Here is a 20,354-nt window from a genome sequence, read left to right as displayed (position 1 = left end):
AGAGGGGGTGTGGTAGTGCGGCCAGAGCAGTTCCCGGGCGCATCTGTGATTGAAGCCGGGAGCCGCTAATCGCCACACCTGATCCACGTCCCTGTAATATATAGCAGAAGCGCAAAGTGGATAGGGGAGTGAGAAAAAAGGAAAGAACAGGAAGGGAAGTTAAGAGAGAAGAAAGTGGGAAGGAAAGAGAAAGCCGGTGCGTGAGCGAGTGAGAGTGCGAGCGAGAGCTGGCTCATTGAAGGTTGAATGCAGCTGGTAGGAGAGCCCCAGAGGAGTGTTTGGCCAACTCTTGGCTGGGGTGGCAGATTGAAGCGGTCGCTCCAGCTGAGCAGTTTTGAGGAGCTGGAGTGACCCTTAGAGAAAGAGGCAGTCGAGGAGGCTTTGGGCATGTTGAGCCCCAGTGTGAGAGCCCTGGGCTCTGGGGAGGGAACCTAAGTCTCATTCCGGCAGGAGCCCTACGTAGCTGGGGATCGGAAGGCTACCGGACCAGAATAGGAAGGAGCTGCATTTGCTGGTAGGGTGACTCCCCTGTTGCGGGGCCCATATGGGAAAAGCAGGGGAGCCACCAGTAGAAAGAAGAAAGCAACGGAGTTTTAAGACAAGACTGCTTCCAGCCATTGTTTTAATCTAGTTTTAAAAAGGATTTATTTATTGGATTTTAACCTTCACAGTTCACCTATTTTAATGGATTATTTATTTATGAACTATTTGAGATACTACACTTATTTATTTGGACACTGTTTTTGGTTTTGTTTTTAAATGATGATAATTTGATAAATGGATGATAAATTGGACTGGACTGCTAATACTGATGCTCTGTGCAAGAGAGGACAGAGCTGACTATACTTCTTTAGAAGGCTGGCGTCCTTCAACATCTGCAATAAGACGCTGCAGATATTCTATCAGATGGTTGTGGCGAGCGCCCTCTTCTATGCGGTGGTGTGCTGGGGAGGCAGCATAAAGAAGAGGGACGCCTCACGCCTGGATAAACTGGTGAGGAAGGCATTCTCTATTGTAGGCATGGAGCTGGACAGTCTGAAATCTGTGGCAGAGCGACGGGCGCTGAGCAGACTCCTGTCAATCATGGAGAATCCACTGAACAGGATCATCTCCAGACAGAGGAGCAGCTTCAGCGACAGACTGCTGTCACCGTCCTGCTCCACTGACAGACTGAGAAGATCGTTCCTCCCCCACTCTATGCGACTCTTCAATTCCACCCGGGGGGATAAACGTTAACATTATACAAGATTATTGTCTGTTATACCTGCCTTGCACTCTCCACCTTGCATTTTTAAACTTGCACTGCATTTTTATCACTCTTTAATTAATATTATTTTTATCAGTGTGCTGCTGGATACTGTGAATCTGTCCCCCGAAGCCCTGCCCACGTAGTATTGAAAAAGGAGAAACTTTACAAATAAATAAATAAACAGATTTCACTAGTTACGTGGAGGCAAGATATGCTCCAAAACGTGGCGGGAGGTAGAACGATTCAAACGGAGGCTGGCGCGTGAGTGAGGATGGCCCTGCCCAACTCTCCACTCTTGACGTCACCCCAATCTACCCCTCCATCGGCCCCCCCCCATCGGCCCACAGCCTCTGCCTCGAATTAGCATGAATAAATCATCGCTCCTGCAAGCGAACTATGATACTTAGTGTGATGACAAAATTAACCGGAATGTTCAAGCAAATTATAGAAAATAAAGCCTGATCTAAATCCATTAAATAGTTCTCTCGTGAAAAGCGGACAGACATACAGACAGACAGACATTGAATTTTATATATATAAAGATGTAGAGAATGTCCCATCTCATGAGATGTCAGAGATGCTAAGGAGACGCGGGTCATTTGATGTGTGCATCAAGCTACTGCAAATGTTCTACCAGTCCATAGTAGCCACTGTGGTGCTCTTCACTGGGGAAGCAACTTGAGCTCAAGAGGATCACAATACCTGAACAAACGTTTCAGGAACGTCTGCTCCATCATGGGGTGAACCCTGGACACACTGGAAGCTGCTGTGGAAAAGAGGATGGTGGCAAAACTGGATGCCATCATGAAAACTCACCACTAGGAGGAGCTCTCTCGGAGCCCTTTAAGACACAGGCTCATTCCTCCACGGTATGCTAAAAAGCACTTCTGGGGGTCTTTTCTGTATACTGCTATCAGGCAATTCAATACTTCCTTTGGGGTACTTGTTAAGTTTATTTTGAAATACCTTTTTGAAATAGCTGAACAATATCTATCTATCTATCTATCTATCTATCTATCTATCTATCTATCTATCTATCTATCTATCTATCTATCTATCTATCTATCTATCTATCTATCTATCTATCTATAATATAGTACCTTTCATCTATCTATCTATCTATCTATCTATCTATCTATCTATCTATCTATCTATCTATCTATCTATCTATCTATCTATCTATCTATCTATCTATCTATCTATAATATAGTACCTTTCATATCTATCTATCTATCTATCTATCTATCTATCTGTCTGTCTGTCTGTCTGTCTGTCTGTCTGTCTGTCTGTCTATTTATTTATTTGTATATTTGTATGTTTATTTATTCATATATGGATTAATTGGCTGTATTATTTGCCCTGTAAGGCTGTATCCTTGTTTTAATGTTTCTGCTGCTGTATGCGTATGAATTTCCCCTCGGGATTAAGAAAGTTTATCAAATCTAATCAATTTGTAGATAGTTATTCTCCCACAAATCTCCAGAATGTAAGATTTATTAGTGACTGTAAATTGACCCCTTGCACTTATATGCATGGATGAACCCTCCAATGGACTGGGTTGGCTCCTGCCTTGCTCCTGACGTTGCTGGGATAGTCCTCAGATCCATTCAGTCCTGAACAGGATTAAATGGGTTTAGGAATTTTATGCTATTTTTTGTTTAATTATTTCGTGTAATAACCAGAACAGAAATAAAGGATCCAGACATTCAATGCTTAGTGAACTAAATAAAACCTAAAGCCACAGTTAATTTCAATCTAAAGGATCGGAGAGCTCTGCTTTTAAGTAAAGGTGTTCTGTCGACAGCACTGTCCTCCCACTCACTTCCTGACAGATGCTACATAACACTAGCAGTGCGTGTGGGCACATCACAAGGAATTCAGACAGAAATGGATGCATCACTCTGTGAGAGTTACGAAAAACTTCATATGAGTCACTTTGATACTCGGGGAACGAGCTATGCTGCCTCACAGCTTCAGGGGACAATGAAGCTTTTACCTTCTCTTATTTTCTGCTTGCACTATTTTCCTCCTAAACGGATCCATGTTAGACTGATCCGTGATTCCTTATGAGGTTTTATGTGTGCATGCTAAGTGATGGATTTGAAAATAGCTAGAAGGTTTTACTAAACACATCACATATGGTGGATTCAGGCAGTGTTCAGACCCCTTCACTTTCTATACACTTTATTTTGTTGTAGATTTCATTTTAAAATGGATACATTTGACATTTTTGTACCTCAGTCTTCACTCAATAACCCATAGCAACAAAATGAGAACAGTGGCGTAGCTAGAGTTTGTGCCGCTCAGGGCGGGTGGTGCTTCAATTTGCCGCCTTCCATCATGTCTGAATATGTTAACCTATTTAAATAGAAAATTAAAATGACGTATAGAGAAAAATTAAGACCAATTTTGCATAGATTTATTCATATATAGAAAAACAGCAATAATTTTTCACATGTAATTATTTATAAGCATCAACTAGACAAAAATATAGTATAGACACACTGATAGAGTCATGGCCGAAATTATCGGCACCCCTGGAATTTTCCTTGAAAATTTCTCCCAGAAAATTGTTGCAATTACAAATGTTTTGGTATCCACATGTTTACTTCCTTTATGTGCATTGGAACAACACAAAAAAAACAGAGAAAAAAAGCCAAATCTGACATCATTTCACACAAAACTGAAAAACCGGGCTGGACAAAATTATTGGCACCCTCTACTTAATATTTGGTTGCACGCCCTTTGGAAAAAATAACTGAAATCAAGAGCTTCCTATAACCATCAACAAGCTTGTTACACCTCTCAACTGGTATTTTCCGACCACTCTTCTTTTTCAAACTGCTCAAGTGTTTCTCAGATTTGAAGGGCACCTTCTCCCAACAGCAATTTTGAGATCTCTCCATAAGTGTTCAACCAGATTTAGATCCGGACTCTTTGCTGGCCACTTCAGAACTCTCCAGAGCTTTGTCTTCAACCATTTCTGAGTGCTTTTAGAGGTATGTTTGGGGTCATTGTCCTGCTGGAACACCCATGACCTCTGACACAGACCCAGCTTTCTGACACTGGGCCCTACATTGTACCCCAATATCTTTTGGTAGTCTTCAGATTTCATGATGCCTTGCACACAGTCAAGGCATCCAGTGCCAGAGGCAGCAAAACATCCCCAAAACATCTTAGAACCTCCACCATGTTTGACTGTAGGTACTGTGTTCTTTTCTTCGTAGGCCTCATTCCATTTTCTTTAAACAGTAGAATGATGAGCTTTACCAAAAAGCTCTACCTTGGTCTCATCTGTCCACAAGATGTTCGCCCAGAAGGATTTTGGCTTCCTCAAAGAACATTTTGGCAAACTCCAGTCTGGCTTTTTTATGTTTCTGTGTCAGCAGTGGGGTCCTCCTGGCTCTCCTGCAATAGCGTTTCATTTCTTTCAGATGTCGACGGATAGTTCGAGCTGACACTGATGCACCCTGAGTCTGCAGAACAGCTTGAATATGTTTTGAAGTTGATTGGGGCTGTTTATCCACCATTCGGACTATCCTTTGTTGCAGTCTTTTATCAATTTTTCTCTTCCGTCCACGTCCAGGGAGATTAGCTACAGTGCCATGTGTTGTGAACTTCTTGATTATGTTGCGCACAGTGGACAAAGGAACATGAAGATCTCTGGAGATGGACTTGTAGCCTTGAGATTGTTGATATTTTTCCACAATTTTTGTTCTCAAGTCCTCAGACAATTCTCTGCTCTTCTTTCTGTTCTCCATGCTTAGTGTGGCATACTCAGACACACAACAGAAAGGTTGAGTCAACTTTTCTCCATTTTGACTGCTATATTGCCAGCACCTGTTTCTTGCCACAGGTGAGTTCAAACGAGCATCATATGCTTGAAATAAAACGATTTACCCACAATTTTGAAAGGGTGCCAATAATTTTGCCCAGCCCATTTTTGGAGTTCTGTGTGACATGATGTCAGATTTGGCTTTTTTTCTCTGTTTTTTTGTGTTGTTCCAATGCACATAAAGGACATAAACATGTGTAGACCAAAAACATTTGTAATTGCAATAATTTACTGGGAGAAATGGTGCATTTTTGGAGAAAATTCCAGGGGTGCCAATAATTTCGGCCATGACTGTAAGCCGTGTTCTAATTATTAGTTTAATATAATTAGATAGATAGATAGATAGATATGCTGCGAAAACCAGAACTGGTGTAGTGTCCAAGTGATAGGTGGAGATGTTTTCTTCCCAGAGCAAGAACGCATTCGGATTGATAAACGGAACGAAATTATAAATTGAAAATTAGTTGTTTATCTTCCTAGAAATTAGACTGTGATAAAGTGATTCACACTTAAGCTGAAAGAGTGCTGCTGAGGATTGTTGTTGAGGATTTTAAATACCTGGATGAGGTCTTCACGCAATCTCCTCTGCTCGAGATAACAACAACAACAACAACATTTATTTATATAGCACATTTTCATACAAAAAGTAGCTTAAAGTGCTTTACATAATGAAGAGAAGAAAAATAAAAGACAAAATAAGAAATTAAAATAAGACAACATTAATTAACATAGAAAGGAGTAAGGTCCGATGGCCAGGGTGGACAGAAAAAAAAAAAAAAAAAAAAACTCCAGAAGGCTGGAGAAAAAAATAAAATCTGTAGGGGTTCCAGGCCACGAGACCGCCCAGTCCCCTTTGGGCATTCTACCTAACATAAATGAAATAGTCCTCTTGGTAGTTCGGGTTTTTCACGGAGTCACTCGATGCTGATGGTCAGTTATTATAATGAATTAGATATACAGAGTATCAGGATTAAATTACAGTGAAGTTATGAGAAGGCCATGTTAAAATAATGTGTTTTCAGTAGTTTTTTAAAGTGCTCCACTGTATTAGCCTGGCGAATTCCTACTGGCAGGCTATTCCAGATTTTAGGTGCATAACAGCAGAAGGCCGCCTCACCACTTCTTTTAAGTTTTGCTCTTGGAATTCTAAGGAGACACTCAGTTGAGGATCTGAGGTTACGATTTGGAATATAAGGTGTCAGACATTCCGATATATAAGCCGGGGCGAGATTATTTAAAGCTTTATAAACCATAAGCAGAATTTTAAAGTCAATTCTGAATGACACAGGTAACCAGTGTAGTGACATCAAAACTGGAGAAATGTGTTCGGATTTTCTTTTCCTGGTAAGGATTCTAGCAGCTGCATTCTGCGCTAGTTGCAAACGATTGATGTCTTTTTTGGGTAGTCCTGAGAGGAGTGCGTTACAGTAATCTAGCCGACTGAAAACAAACGCATGAACTAATTTCTCTGCATCTTTCGATGATATAAGAGGTCTAACTTTTGCTATGTTTCTTAGGTGAAAAAATGCTGTCCTAGTGATCTGATTAATATGCGATTTAAAATTCAGATTACAATCAACGGTTACCCCTAAGCTTTTTACCTCCGATTTGACTTTTAATCCTAATGCATCCAGTTTATTTCTAATAGCCTCATTGTATCCATTATTGCCAATCACTAAGATTTCGGTTTTTTCTTTATTTAATTTGAGAAAGTTACTATTCATCCATTCTGAGATACAAGTTAGACATTGTGTTAGCGAATCAAGAGATTTGGGGTCATCAGGTGCTATTGATAAATACAGCTGTGTGTCATCAGCATAGCTGTGGTAGCTCACGTTGCGCCCTGAGATAATCTGACCTAATGGAAGCATGTAGATTGAGAAGAGCAGTGGACCCAGGATAGAGCCTTGTGGAACACCATATAGAATATCATGTGTCTTTGAGTTATAATTACCACAACTAACAAAGAATTTTCTCCCTGCCAGGTAGGATTCAAACCAATTTAAGACACTGCCAGAGAGGCCCACCCATTGACTAAGGCGATTCTTAAGAATATTATGATCAATGGTGTCAAATGCGGCACTCAAATCTAAGAGGATGAGAACAGATAAATGGCCTCTGTCTGCATTTACCCGCAAGTCATTTACTACTTTAACGAGTGCAGTTTCTGTGCTGTGATTTGTTCTAAAACCTGACTGAAATTTATCAAGAATAGCATGTTTATTGAGGTGCTCATTTAACTGCATAATGATGACACGGGTTTCATTTTTTGGGTCTGTCACAGTAGGACATATCCTGAACGCCTGGGTTACTCTCGTCAGTTTCAAGTGCTGCCGTGTCCTTCTCATAGCGTGATGACCAGAACTGCACACAAAACTCTCAGATGCGGTCTTACTAGTGCATGATATAATTTGAGCATAACATCCTTTGACTTAAATTCAACAGTTTTTATGACATGGAGATGATATGGGGAGGCTTCTCAGTGGCAGGGACAGGGAGACTGGTTCAGAATTGATGGAAGGATGAATGCAGTCAAATACAGAGAGATCCCTGAAGAAAGTCTGCTCCAGAGTGCATGCTGGGATGACGGTTCACCTCTCAGCATGACAATGACCCAAAGCAAACAGCATAGAGAACACAGTCTGTGACTGTCTTCACTTAAAAATGTCAGTTTCTCACTGGAGCTCGAAAGGATCTACTAGGAAGAGGGGGCTTGTGGTATAGAGGCTCCACAGCTCATGTCAAAAGGGCCAGTTTTTAAAATAAATAATCGTGGCTTAGCGAGGGGGCGTGGTGGTGTGTGGCCGAGCGGTTCTCAGGGAATTCGTGATGCGGGCGATTCTCACATAAGTGCAGAGGTGAGGAGTTGTCCGCATCTGTAATTGTTCCCGGGAGCTGCAGATTGCCACAGCTGATCCATGTCCCCATAATAAATAGAAGCGCAAGGCAGCTAGCAGGGGAAGATGAAGAAAAGAGAACAGAAAGATGGAGGTTGCAGGGAGGGCGGCACGGTGGCGCAGTGGTAGCGCTGCTGCCTCGCAGTTAGGAGACCTGGGTTCGCTTCCCGGGTCCACCCTGCGTGGAGTTTGCATGTTCTCCCTGTGTCTGCGTGGGTTTCCTCCGGGCGCTCCGGTTTCCTCCCACGGTCCAAAGACATGCAGGTTCGGTGGATTGGTGATTCTAAATTGGCCCTAGTGTGAGCTTGGTGTGTGGGTGTGTTTGTGTGTGTCCTGCGGTGGGTTGGCACCCTGCCCGGGATTGGTTCCCTGCCCTGTGTTGGCTGGGATTGGCTCCAGCAGACCCCCGTGACCCTGTGTTCAGATTCAGCGGTGTTGGAAAATGGATGGTTGGATGGAGGTTGCAGGGAAGAAGGCAGGAAGTAGTGAGGAGAAAGCCGGTGTGTGTGTGAGAGAGAAAGAGGGAGAAAGAAAGAGCGAGCGAGGAAGCGCAGGCTCTCAGGCAGCTGGACAGTTGGACAGTTGAGCCCTAGCGGGGTGTTTGGCCGACACCTAGGGCAGTCGATTGTGGTCGATCCCGCTGAGCATTCTGTGAGGAGCGGGAGTGACCAGAAGAAGGATGGCTCGCCGCGGAAAACAGCAGGAGTCGGGAGGCTTGGGAGATGGATTCCCCAGCATGAACGTCCTGGCCATTGGGGGAACCTAAGTCTCGGGTCTGGTGAGTGCTAAACCGAAGCCAGGGATCAGGAAGCCTCCAGATCAGAACGGAGAGAGAAGGTCAGCTGCAGTGAAGGGCGACTCTTCTGTTGCGAAGAACGATAGGAGAAGCAAGGGAGCCGCCAGGTTAAAAAGAAGGCTCCAGGCTTTGTTTTTAAAGAGACTGCTTCCAGCCGTTGTTTTAACCGAGTTTTAAAGGATTTATTTATTGTTTTTTTTTTTTTAACCTCCACTTTTCACCTCTGTTTTTATTGGATGATTTATTTAAAAGATTTTGGAAGCACTGCACTATCTATTTGAACACTGTTTTGTTGTTTTTGTTTGCTGTTTTAATAAAAGCATTTTTGCACCACCCCCTTGCTCCATTTGTTGTGCCTCACTGCCAAGCTCATCGGGTGACATTACCGACGGGGTCGGGTTCAGGGCTCCCAAGAAGGACGATAGGAGCGTGGAGCTAACCCGCATCGTCACAGGGCTGAACTGCCTAAATCCTGGTGTGCACAAATAGATGAACAGACACAGGTTTGGTCCACAGTAGAAATACTTTTTTATACTCCTTGCTTTGCACCCCAATAAATATAAGTTATCGCCAATATATGAACAACCCAATTGTGCTTCACTCAATCAGAATATGGAACCAATGTAAGAAGTATTTTAAGATGGAGAAGCTTTTATCTGTGGCACCTCTGCACGATAACAAACTTTTTCCACCCTCTCAAACGTACGCAGTTTTTAATGTCTGGAAAACATCCGGGGTTAAATCACTTAGAGATCTGTACATAGACAGCGTCTGTGCATCCTACGAACAATTACACTCAAGATTTAACTTTCCAGCAACACATTTCTTTCACTATCTTCAAATTAGAAACTTTGTTAAACAGAACCTGCCCAATTTTCCTCCCACCTACCTCTATGCTGGAAAAAATATTGATCAAATCCTGGCGTGCAAAGCTTATAGAGTTCTATCCAAAAAGACTCAAACTTGGAATAACTGCGAAGAGGTGGGGGGGGATATCTTCCACAAAGTACTGCATTAAGGGTCTGAATTCTTCTGTGAATGAGAGATTTCAGTTTTTGATTTTTAATAAGTCTGCAAATCCTTCTGAATAAACCCTATATCTTTACAGGTTATTGAGGTCAGGCTGGTGTGCAAATGTATCCATTTTAAATGAAATCTACAACACAATAAAGTGTACACAAAGCGAAGGAGTCTGAATACTTTCAAAATTCCACTATATGCTTCATTCAAGTCCGGCAAAATCTCATAGTCATAGTGCATTAACGATGCTTAACCACTGTGGCAGGCGGCTGGCGTCCATGCCCAGCCGGGGAGCAGCCCTGGGCACTGCAATACCTCCCCCTGGACGCTAGATGGCCGCCCTCCTGGGGTGGAGCAGTGCCTCAGTTTCCCACAGGAATCCCTGGGAATTGGAGGTGGGTGCAGCCCTGTTGGGTTCTGCAGGCACCGTCAGGGGGTGCTGTGTTTGGGACTCCTGAGCCCGTGTGGGCAGCAAATGCATCACACCCGGAAGTACAGCCGGAACTCGGTGATCAAGCACCTGGAGCACTTCCAGGAAGACTATAAAAGAAGCCAGCAACCACCACTCAGGGGCCAGAATCAGGAGGAAGAAGGACGAGGTTGCCTGGGAGGAGTGGTGGTGGTGCCAGAGGAGAAGTGCTTTGTTACTTGTGTGCTTGGGATTGTGTTGTGTCTGTGGGTATGGGGAAGGTGTAGCCCACAGAAGAAGAAAAATAAAAGTCTGTTTATTTTACACGTGCCTCCCGTGTCCAGTCTGTGTCGGGTCGGGCGCTATATATAATGGTCCATCTTACACCACCCAGCATTGACCACTATAAATATTTTTGAACTCTTTTGCTGATTATCTTCAGCCATCATTTAGCAGCTTTGTTCACTCTGACTATAAGATCAGTCGCTTTTCTACCAATGTCCATATTGTAAAAAAGGTCAAACTTTGGAAATCAGTCTCATGGGATATAGTACTGTAAGAAGAGTTTGGTTGACTTTTCACATTTAACTGTAAAATCCAGAAAAAAAGAGTTTTCTAACAACACCACTTAATTGAAAATAAATTGTCACTTGTTCCTTTGAATAATTTGTCAACTATTTAATCAGCAGAAGCATTTTAGCAATATTTCTTTTTCTCCTACAAATGTAAGGCTAGGAGAAAATCAATACAGCTAACGAGGGCTTTTAAACATATGTCTGCATTATAGAAGAGACTGTGATGGAGCAGATTGTGCAGGACGTACTACCAGACCTCCTCCAGCTGGACCAGTGAACAAATGAATTGTGAAATCAATAAGGACTGAAACAGAAGCACCAAATAAAATGTTCTGAAGAGCCTAATGGAGTGCTCTCTTTGGGCCCAGCAGCAGATCAAAGGCGTCATTATTCGATTTTGGATTCTTAATGGGATTCAGTTGAATCTTGAAGGGTTTACATGGATTTGTAAGCCTAATTAAAAAGAAAAGTGACTGCTTTCAGTTAGTATCTATATATATAATTCACTAAAGCAGCTGACCATGGGCAGGCAAGACGCAAGACAGAGCCCCGCCCATCAACTCATAGAGCCCCGCCCACCAACTCATAGAGCCCCGCCCACCAACATAATTCACTAAAGCAGCTGACCATGGCAGGCAAGACGCAAGACAGAGCCATGCCCGCCAACAATTCACTAAGCAGCCATGCGCGCCGATGATTTCCGCACGTGTTCCATCTCTCCCTGTGCATTCCCTGTGCAGCGAGCGAGCAAGCCACACATACAGGCACGCGAGAGAGAGACACACACACACAGGCGTGCGAGACCATGGCAGGCAAGACGCAAGACAGAGCCACGCCCGCCAACTCACAGAGCCCAGCCCACCAACAATAATTCACTAGGCAGCCGTGCACGCCGATGATTTCCGCACGTGTTCAGTCTCTCCCTGTGCATTCCCTGTGTAGCAAGCGAGCGAGCCAGAGAGAGAGAGAGAGCGACACACAAACACAGGTGCGCGAGAGAGAGAGACACACACACACAGGTGCGAGAGAGAGAGAGACACACAAACACAGGTGCGAGAGAGAGACACACACACACAGGTGCGAGAGAGAGAGAGACACACACACACACACACAGGCAGTGCGAGAGAGAGACACACACACACAAGTGTGAGAGAGAGGCAGACACACACAGGTGCGAGAGAGAGACAGAGACAGACACACACAGGTGCGAGAGAGAGACAGACACACACATACACAGGTGAGAGAGAGAGAGAGAGACACACACACAGGCAGTGCGAGAGAGAGAGAGACACATACACACACAGGTAGTGCAAGAGAGAGACACACACACACAGGTGTGAGAGAGAGGCAGACACACACAGGTGCGAGAGAGAGACAGAGACAGACACACACAGGTGCGAGAGAGAGACAGACACACACATACACAGGTGAGAGAGAGAGAGAGACACACACACACAGGCAGTGCGAGAGAGAGAGAGACACATACACACACAGGCAGTGCGAGAGAGAGACACACACACACACAGGTGCGAGAGAGAGACAGACATACACAGGTGCGAGAGAGAGACAGACACACACACACACAGGTGCGAGAGAGAGACAGACACACACACACAGGTGTGAGAGAGAGAGAGAGACACACACACAGGTGCGAGAGAGAGAGAGACACACACACACAGGTGCAAGAGAGAGAGACACACACACAGGTGCGAGAGAGAGACAGACACACACACACACAGGTGCGAGAGAGAGACACACACACACACAGGCAGTGCGAGAGAGAGACACACACACACAGGCAGTGCGAGAGAGAGACACACACACACAGGTGCGAGAGAGAGAGACAGACACACACACACACAGGTGCGAGAGAGAGACACACACACACACAGGCAGTGCGAGAGAGAGACACACACACACAGGCAGTGCGAGAGAGAGACACACACACACAGGTGCGAGAGAGAGAGACAGACAGACACACACACAGGTGCGAGAGAGAGAGAGAGAGAGCTGGACGCATAAGGCAGAGAAGGCAGTTAAAGAATGTACCGGGCTTGATTTTGTTTTCACTTCTGTTTACAGCGATCGGTTCATAGTGTGCATTGTTGCAATGTTACTTTTCTTGGTGGTTTATTAAATTACGAATTTTTCAAATGTTAACTTTTTTCCCCGTGCTTAAAACTCATTAAAAAAGTGTTTTTACCGAGTGGTTCGTAGCGCTATAGCGCAAACTCTTGCAGTGTTCAAGGTTTTCTCAGTGTTATTCAATGTACATTTAGTTTACTATTACGCTGTGCATTCTATGGCATAATCTTCTATCTTCTATATATATAATTCACTAATGCGGCCGACCATGGCAGGCAAGACGCAAGACAGAGCCAGTTTTCAGTCATGGACAATTGTATGTTGCTCTCTCCAGAGTTCCATCTTTTCATTCAATCACAGTCGTATCCTCAAACCCACCCCATTTGGACAACTGTATCTTTCAGGAAGTGTTCACACATCAATAAATAATTATGTTGCATATACTACGCCGCGGGTTGGCTAATTTTTTATAATTTAGTATCCCCCTTAATAAAAGAATGAGTCTGTGTCTGTCTGTGCATTCTAACAGATGGTTTACTACAAGTATTTTTAGCAATAAAGTGCATTGCATTTGTCATCAACAGATGGCACACCACAAAAGTTTTTTATAATAAAATGGATTGCTTTTGTCATTCCAACAGATGGTGCATCACAAACGTTAACACTGCTTCTACGAATCCTACCTCAGTCACTGGTCAGGAGTCCAACCCAGGAACAGTTAAATTCATTGTCTAACATTGTGGGTTACGTGATATCAACTTTGCAGAGTGCTCTGAGAGACAAAAACAACTAAAGATTAAAAGCCAAAGAAAAGCAAGTGGAAACTTTTTCAGAAACAGAATATGCCTCAAACTCGTGAATATCTGAGTTGCTTCATCTTGAGAATGTTATATTTGTGTGAACAGCAAACATAATAAACAACCCATAGGAATGAAAAATGAAAATAAGAGATCTCCTTACTTTCTTTTCTGGTTTCACCTAGGCAATATTAAGATCAGAAAGAAATAAAATGGAGACATTGTCTCTGACTTCTGAGATGTTTTCTCCTGAGATAAAATTTGCATTGCGTGCTCAGTAATATACGGTGAAATGTATGGACAATTGTCTGCGGTAGTAAAACACTAGACACTCCGAATGATACTACAATTAATCGCTGGAAAGGAGTGTGTGGCTCTTGATATCTCTATAAAAGGACGACGGTCCAAGTCTTTAGAGTCCTGGAGTTTCCTGTCTTGCTATATCAGTGACCTGAGATGAAGACTGGACTCCTTCAGTACTGTGTCTCTTCAGAGAATCCTTGATTTGACTTTGTGTTGCTCATGGAGTCCTGAATGAGGCACATTACCTGCATTGTGAGGGCACAATGGCCATGTCAGGCGATTCCCTGAGGGTGATCCGGCTCACAGGATTGTTGGGTGATCCGAGTGGCTGGACCAGGCCAAGGGGTCGCCCACGTAACAGCTGGCTGACGCACATAGAGGGTCATTTCTGGAGGGTGGAACTGGACTGAGTGTCTGCCAACTGGGACCCCGAGCTGTTTTGTCGTGTGGTGGGTGCGGCAACGCGCTGTATCAGTGTATGCTCCCTGACCTCACCTGACTTGAATAAAATATACTAATAATATTCTGCTGTGCTCCAATTAGATCAGACCCATTCCAGAAGCAAAGGCAGAGAGTGTGGCATAGCGGTTAAGAGCTTGGACTTCAAACTCTGAGATTGGGGGTTCCAATCCCACTACTGACACCAAAGCAAATCACTTCATCTGCCTCTACTCCAATTTGAAAAAGTGAAAGGAACGTAACCAATCTTATCTCAAATGTTGAAAGCCACATTCCAATAATAAATAAAAAAAACAAGAAGTATTGAAAGAGATTAAAAAAAATAGAAAAAGAACTTACAAGATATGCCAAGTTTTGCAAACCAAATTCTCTATTTTGACTAATTTTACCTCAATTATATCTCATGTATTCTTTTTGTCTACAGCTAATCTCTATATATAATCTTCATTTGGATCTTAATCTTTGTTTGTCCGCAAATGAATTAGAAGAAGAAGCACTAGATGGCAGTAGAGAGACAGCTGAAACATAGGCATTGCATTAAGAATCTCCTCCAGGCTTATACTACTGAAGACTGTAGTACTCCAGTCACACCTCAAAACACGGACATTCAAACTAAACAAATTGTTTTGCTTTAAATTAACTAATCTTTATATATAATCTTCATTTGGATCTTGATCTTTGTTTGTCCGCGAATTCCACGCATGCGTAGATCACCTTCCAGTTTAGTACGTTGTTGTTACTCACGGATGTCAACAATGTGCCGGAATAACGAAAGGGGTGGTGGACAGTGTTACGCTGGTTAGCTCCTGAGGCCTGGTTAGAGAATGAGATTGCCGAAGATAAAAGGTACGTGCCTACGTAACATATGAATGAAAGAAAGACAGTGGGTAAAATAAATGACAACATAACGGCACGTTCCGGAAATTATTATTGTTACGTTGTAGCCGGCGAGTGCTGCGTGTCTCACAGTTGTACCCTGGCTTGCTCACATGTCAGTGAAGTGATCCCTATTTATGCTTTAAAGAGCCTGGATACCTATGTGTCCCCCTTTTATAACCATTGCTCCGTGTATATTGCCTTACTCTTTGGATTGCCACAAAGCAACCTGCGAGATTGGAGAAAGGTTGAGAAGAGATCGTGAGAGGAAACGACAGCGTCGTGAAAACGAGGCGGACTGTGAACGGAGAGAAGCAGAAATGCTCCTACACCACCACATAATTACTATTCGGACAGTGATTCCAAGTAGGCCATTCCTATCGAATCAATGTCCAAGGGTTTTGTTTTGTAATTTTGTTTTCCTTATAAAAAAATCATAATGCTGTGCGACGAAGGGCCCAGTTCACGACTGGCAGCCGCGTTTAAACAGGGAGCCCTTCACAGACAACTTTAACACACGCAACGTAGTTGGGCGCACATGGCTAGTTCTTGTAATAAATTTTAGGAGAAACAATTGTGACAAAGTTGATTCTTAAATGAAACATAAATGACAATCTTTTTTAAGTTTCATGAGTCATCAAAGATCAACCTTCGAGCAGAAGAAAAATTATTTTCTCATATATGGTGGACTGCCACAATCAGATAAACAGCCTTTTCCTACATAAAACCAATACGTACAGACTAGAGCGCACAGACTGACATTCTGGAATGTAAATTTGATATTTTGTTGGGTGGTATTAACACAGAGTCCTGTTCAGATGCCCAAAAATAATAGTGTGGGTGATTTGAGATTGACATTTCCATGGTTCTCATCCGTCCATTTTTTATCCACATGCCGTATAGTCCAGGGGTGGCCACCTCTAATCCTGGAGGGCCGCAGTGGCTGCAGATTTTCATTCTAACCATTTTCTTAATTAGTTTTTGCTGCTAATTAACTTTAATTTATTTGTTATTTAAGACTCAGACTCTTTACATCAGGGCTGAGCAACATCAGTCCTGGAGGGTCGCAGCGGCTTCAAGTTTCCATTCTGTTTTCTTAATTATCCATCCCGCTATATCCTAACTACAGGGTCACGGGGGTCTGCTGGAGCCAGTCCCAGCCAACACAGGGCGCAAGGCAGGAAACAAACCCCTAGCAGGGTGCCAGCCCACCACAGGTTTTCTTAAGTAGTGACTGGATTTTGGTACTAATTAACTTTATTTAACTTATTTAGACTCAGACCCTTAAAATCAGGGCTGAACAATGTCAGTACTGGATGGCCACAGTGGCTTCAGGTTTTTGTTCCAGCCCAATTGCTTCATGAGAAATAATTCATTACTGATGAATGTAGTGGCATTTTTCTGCTTCGTGTTAGTTATCTCGCTTGTTAAGATTTTCCATCCATCCATCCATTTTCCAACCCGCTGAATCCGAACACAGGGTCACGGGGATCTGCTGGAGCCAATCCCAGTCAACACTGGGCACAAGGTAGGAACCAATCCCGGGCAGGGTGCCAACCTACTACAGGACACACACACACACACACCAAGCACACACTAGGGCCAATTTAGAATCCCCAATCCACCTAACCTGCATGTCTTTGGACTGTGGGAGGAAACTGGAGCGCCCGGTGGAAACCCACGCAGACACGGGGAGAACATGCAAACTCCACGCAGGGTGGACCCGGGAAGCAAACCCAGGTCTCCTAACTGCGAGGCAGCAGCGCTACCACTGTGCCACCGTGTTAAGATTTTGAACCCTTAATTTCTTATTTTAGACCCAAACAGCTGTATTCATTGTTTTAACTGCTCCTTATTAGCAATAAGATACCAACAACAAAGGAGCCAGAAGTTCTCCATCTCACATGTCTCCATTTCCACTCGTGTGTATTCATCACTCACTATTTGGTATAATGAAGTACTCAGAAGGAAACCGAAGAGAAAGTGAAGAACTGAGAATTCTGTGTTAGGCTTCAAATCACTTGGGTGATACATGGATCATTAGAAGGGACAAAAAAATATGATGTAAAAATGGACTGACATTCAATCACTAACAAGCCATGAAATTAAATAAGGTCTGTTATTGGTGAGGATTGGCTTCTAATAAAATAAAAGGGATTGGAACAAAAACTGCAGCCACTGTGGCCCTCCGGGATTGGAGTTGACCACCCCTGGTATATTCCATAAGGACAGTGGGCTCAAACTCCGGTCCTGGAGGGCTCCAGTGGCTGCAGGTTATCATTCTAACCCTTTTCTAAATTAGTGACCTGTTTTTGCTGCTAATTAACGTCTTTTGAATTAATTTTAATTGACTTGATCTTGAAGACTCATAAACCTTAATTGTTTCTTTTTCCTTAATTAGCAGTCAAACAATAATGAGATATAAAATGAGACAAAACATGACCAGCAAACTGAGACCATCACACAATATCTGATAATAAAGAAAGGTTAAGGTCTCGGGAATGTTGATCTCCTCGGGTCCACAAAGTATTTCACCAGCGCCCTTAGAAAAGGGAAAATCAACAATTTCAGAAATGTCTGCTATTGCACAATGAGAGCAGCAACAAGTCATGGAATTAAAGAACGGGTTTAATTAACAACAAGAAGCAGCGACTAATTAAGCAACTAGTTGGAATGAAATTGGTTTGAGTTTGAGGCCCTGACTTAGCTGGTCTTCTGTTGGCTCACTCACTTCACATTTCATTTCTCTTTGGGTGCCATTTAAGGAAAGAAATTAAGCAATTCAGAGGAGCAATGAAGAAATTCAGGGAAACAAATCTTAAAAAACAAGTCAATTAAAATAAAAGGAAATGGAGTTAATTAGCAGCAAAATCAGGTCACTCATTAAGAAAAGGGTTAGAATGAAAACCTGCAGCCACTGTGGTCCTCCAGGACAGGAGTTGGGGACCCCTGAGCTAAGGGATCTGAGTCAAGTTAATTAAAAGCAAAATAAATGAAGCAATTCAGAGAAACAATGAAGAAATTCAGGGGAACACATCTTAAATAACAAGTCAATTAAAATGAAAGGAAAAGGAGTTAATTAGCAGAAAAAACAGGTGACTATTTAAGAATATGGTTAGAATGAAAACCTGCAGCCACTGCGGCCCTCCAGGACTGGAGTTGGACACCCCTGCCCTAAACTTTTCAAGCACTGGTCACAGCTTCGTGAAGTGCAGTTTTATTGTACTGCTTCAATATACCATGTATTCATGAAGCATTGAGAATGTTTTATTTAAGGCTTCTGTTTAAGTCCTTATTGATTTAGCATTTGTTCGCTGGTCCATCTGGAGGAGGACTGGTAAAAGGTCCTGCACAATCTGCTCCATCATGATCTCTTCTATAATGCCGATGTAATGTTTAAAAGCCGCCATTAACTGTATTGATTTGCTTCTAGCCTTACTAGTCTATTAAATTGAAAAGGAATTAATTAGCAGCAAAGTCTGGTCACCAATTAAGAAAAGGGTTAGAATGAAAACCAGCAGCCATTGCGGCCTTCCAGGACTGGAGTTTTTTGACCACTGCATTAGGAGGTCAAGTAACGCTAGAATCTAAGACATTTACAAAACGAGAGGAGACCATTCAATTTATCGATCTGATTTGTTTCACTAATAGCTAAGCTGTTTCAGTGACCCCATCCCAGTGTCACCAGGCAGGAGAAAGGGACAGTCCTCGACAGAACACCAGCCACACTAAAGTCTCATTCAGGCCCGTCTTAACAGCATCACGGACCCCTGGGTAAAGTAGTGTGCTGTGCCCCCTGTCTTGATAGCATCAGAAACATCGTGAGCCCCCGGCCAGTGCCCATTATGCCCATACGTTAAAACGGCTCTGGCTTCATTCACACAGCTTGAAGATACCAGTTGGCCTAATGTGCCTGTCTTGGAGATGTGTGAGGTGATTTCACAGTAGTCTTTTTCTTTATTTTTTTTTTAAGGGTATAAGTTATTAAACCAGAAGATACACCGTCACATAAAACAAACTCATATTTCCACACCACCATAAAACAAATGTTTCAAAGCTGAAAGTCAAAAAGAATGCCTCCTTCAGCTGACAGATGTCTAACAAATGACAGACACGTTACAGATTTTTCAAAAATTCACCAATTATTTCCCTTGACAGCTGCAGGCTGTTACGGCAGAGTGAACGTTATGGCGTTTGTAGTCACATCTGTCTGTCACCAGCAGCTGGAACCAAAGAGTAAATTATAGCTCTCCTGTTTCCAGAAGCTGTTATTAGCACTGATCAAAGGCCCAGGTCTGTCCGATGCTTGGCTTATGTTTCAGTAATGACTAGCACTTCATGTCTTCATGTGTGCTTTACTGAGAAAAGCTGCATTTTTGGTAAATATGGCAGAACATAACATAACATAATATCCTGAAACCCCTTTTATCCAATTCAGGGTCATAAGAGGCCATTGTGATGCCTTGTAGTATTGGGAACAAGTTCAGGAACCACAACTGTGGTGAGAAAGCAGTCCACTGTAGGACCCACTCCTGAGGACACTCACGCAGGGACAAAATAGTGAGGCCATTTAACAAAAAAACGCATGGCTTTGGGATGCTGAAGTAAATCCCACACAGACGCAGGAAGAAAATGAAATTCGGTGGCCATGGGATGCAAAAGAAGAACTCAGGAACTGGAAGGCTGCAGCACTGACCACTAGGCACCTATGGCCTATGATGTCTTAATGCATGGGCATGCTGGGCAGTTGCCAACATGGGGGCCACATGCTAATCTACGTATGTTGTGACTTGCTGAGTGGTTGTGTAGGTAGGGACCCCAGTGCACTACTTTACCCGGGGGCCTATAATACTGCTACGACGGCCCTGCCTGCCTCTGGCAGCCTTTATGGTAAAACATTTTACATAATAAATGCATTTGTCTTAAGGCCCATTCACTTTTTACCCATTTTATTCCATTGCACCTTTGCACTAAAATCATTTAAATTTGTTTTTTTTTCTCGCACATGAAGAGCACTCAATACCTCAGAATGACAATGCCAAAACATACGTAT

This window comes from Erpetoichthys calabaricus, chromosome 5 (assembly GCF_900747795.2).
Source record: "Erpetoichthys calabaricus chromosome 5, fErpCal1.3, whole genome shotgun sequence".
Lineage (NCBI taxonomy): Eukaryota > Metazoa > Chordata > Cladistia > Polypteriformes > Polypteridae > Erpetoichthys > Erpetoichthys calabaricus.
This window is presented reverse-complemented; position numbering follows the sequence as displayed.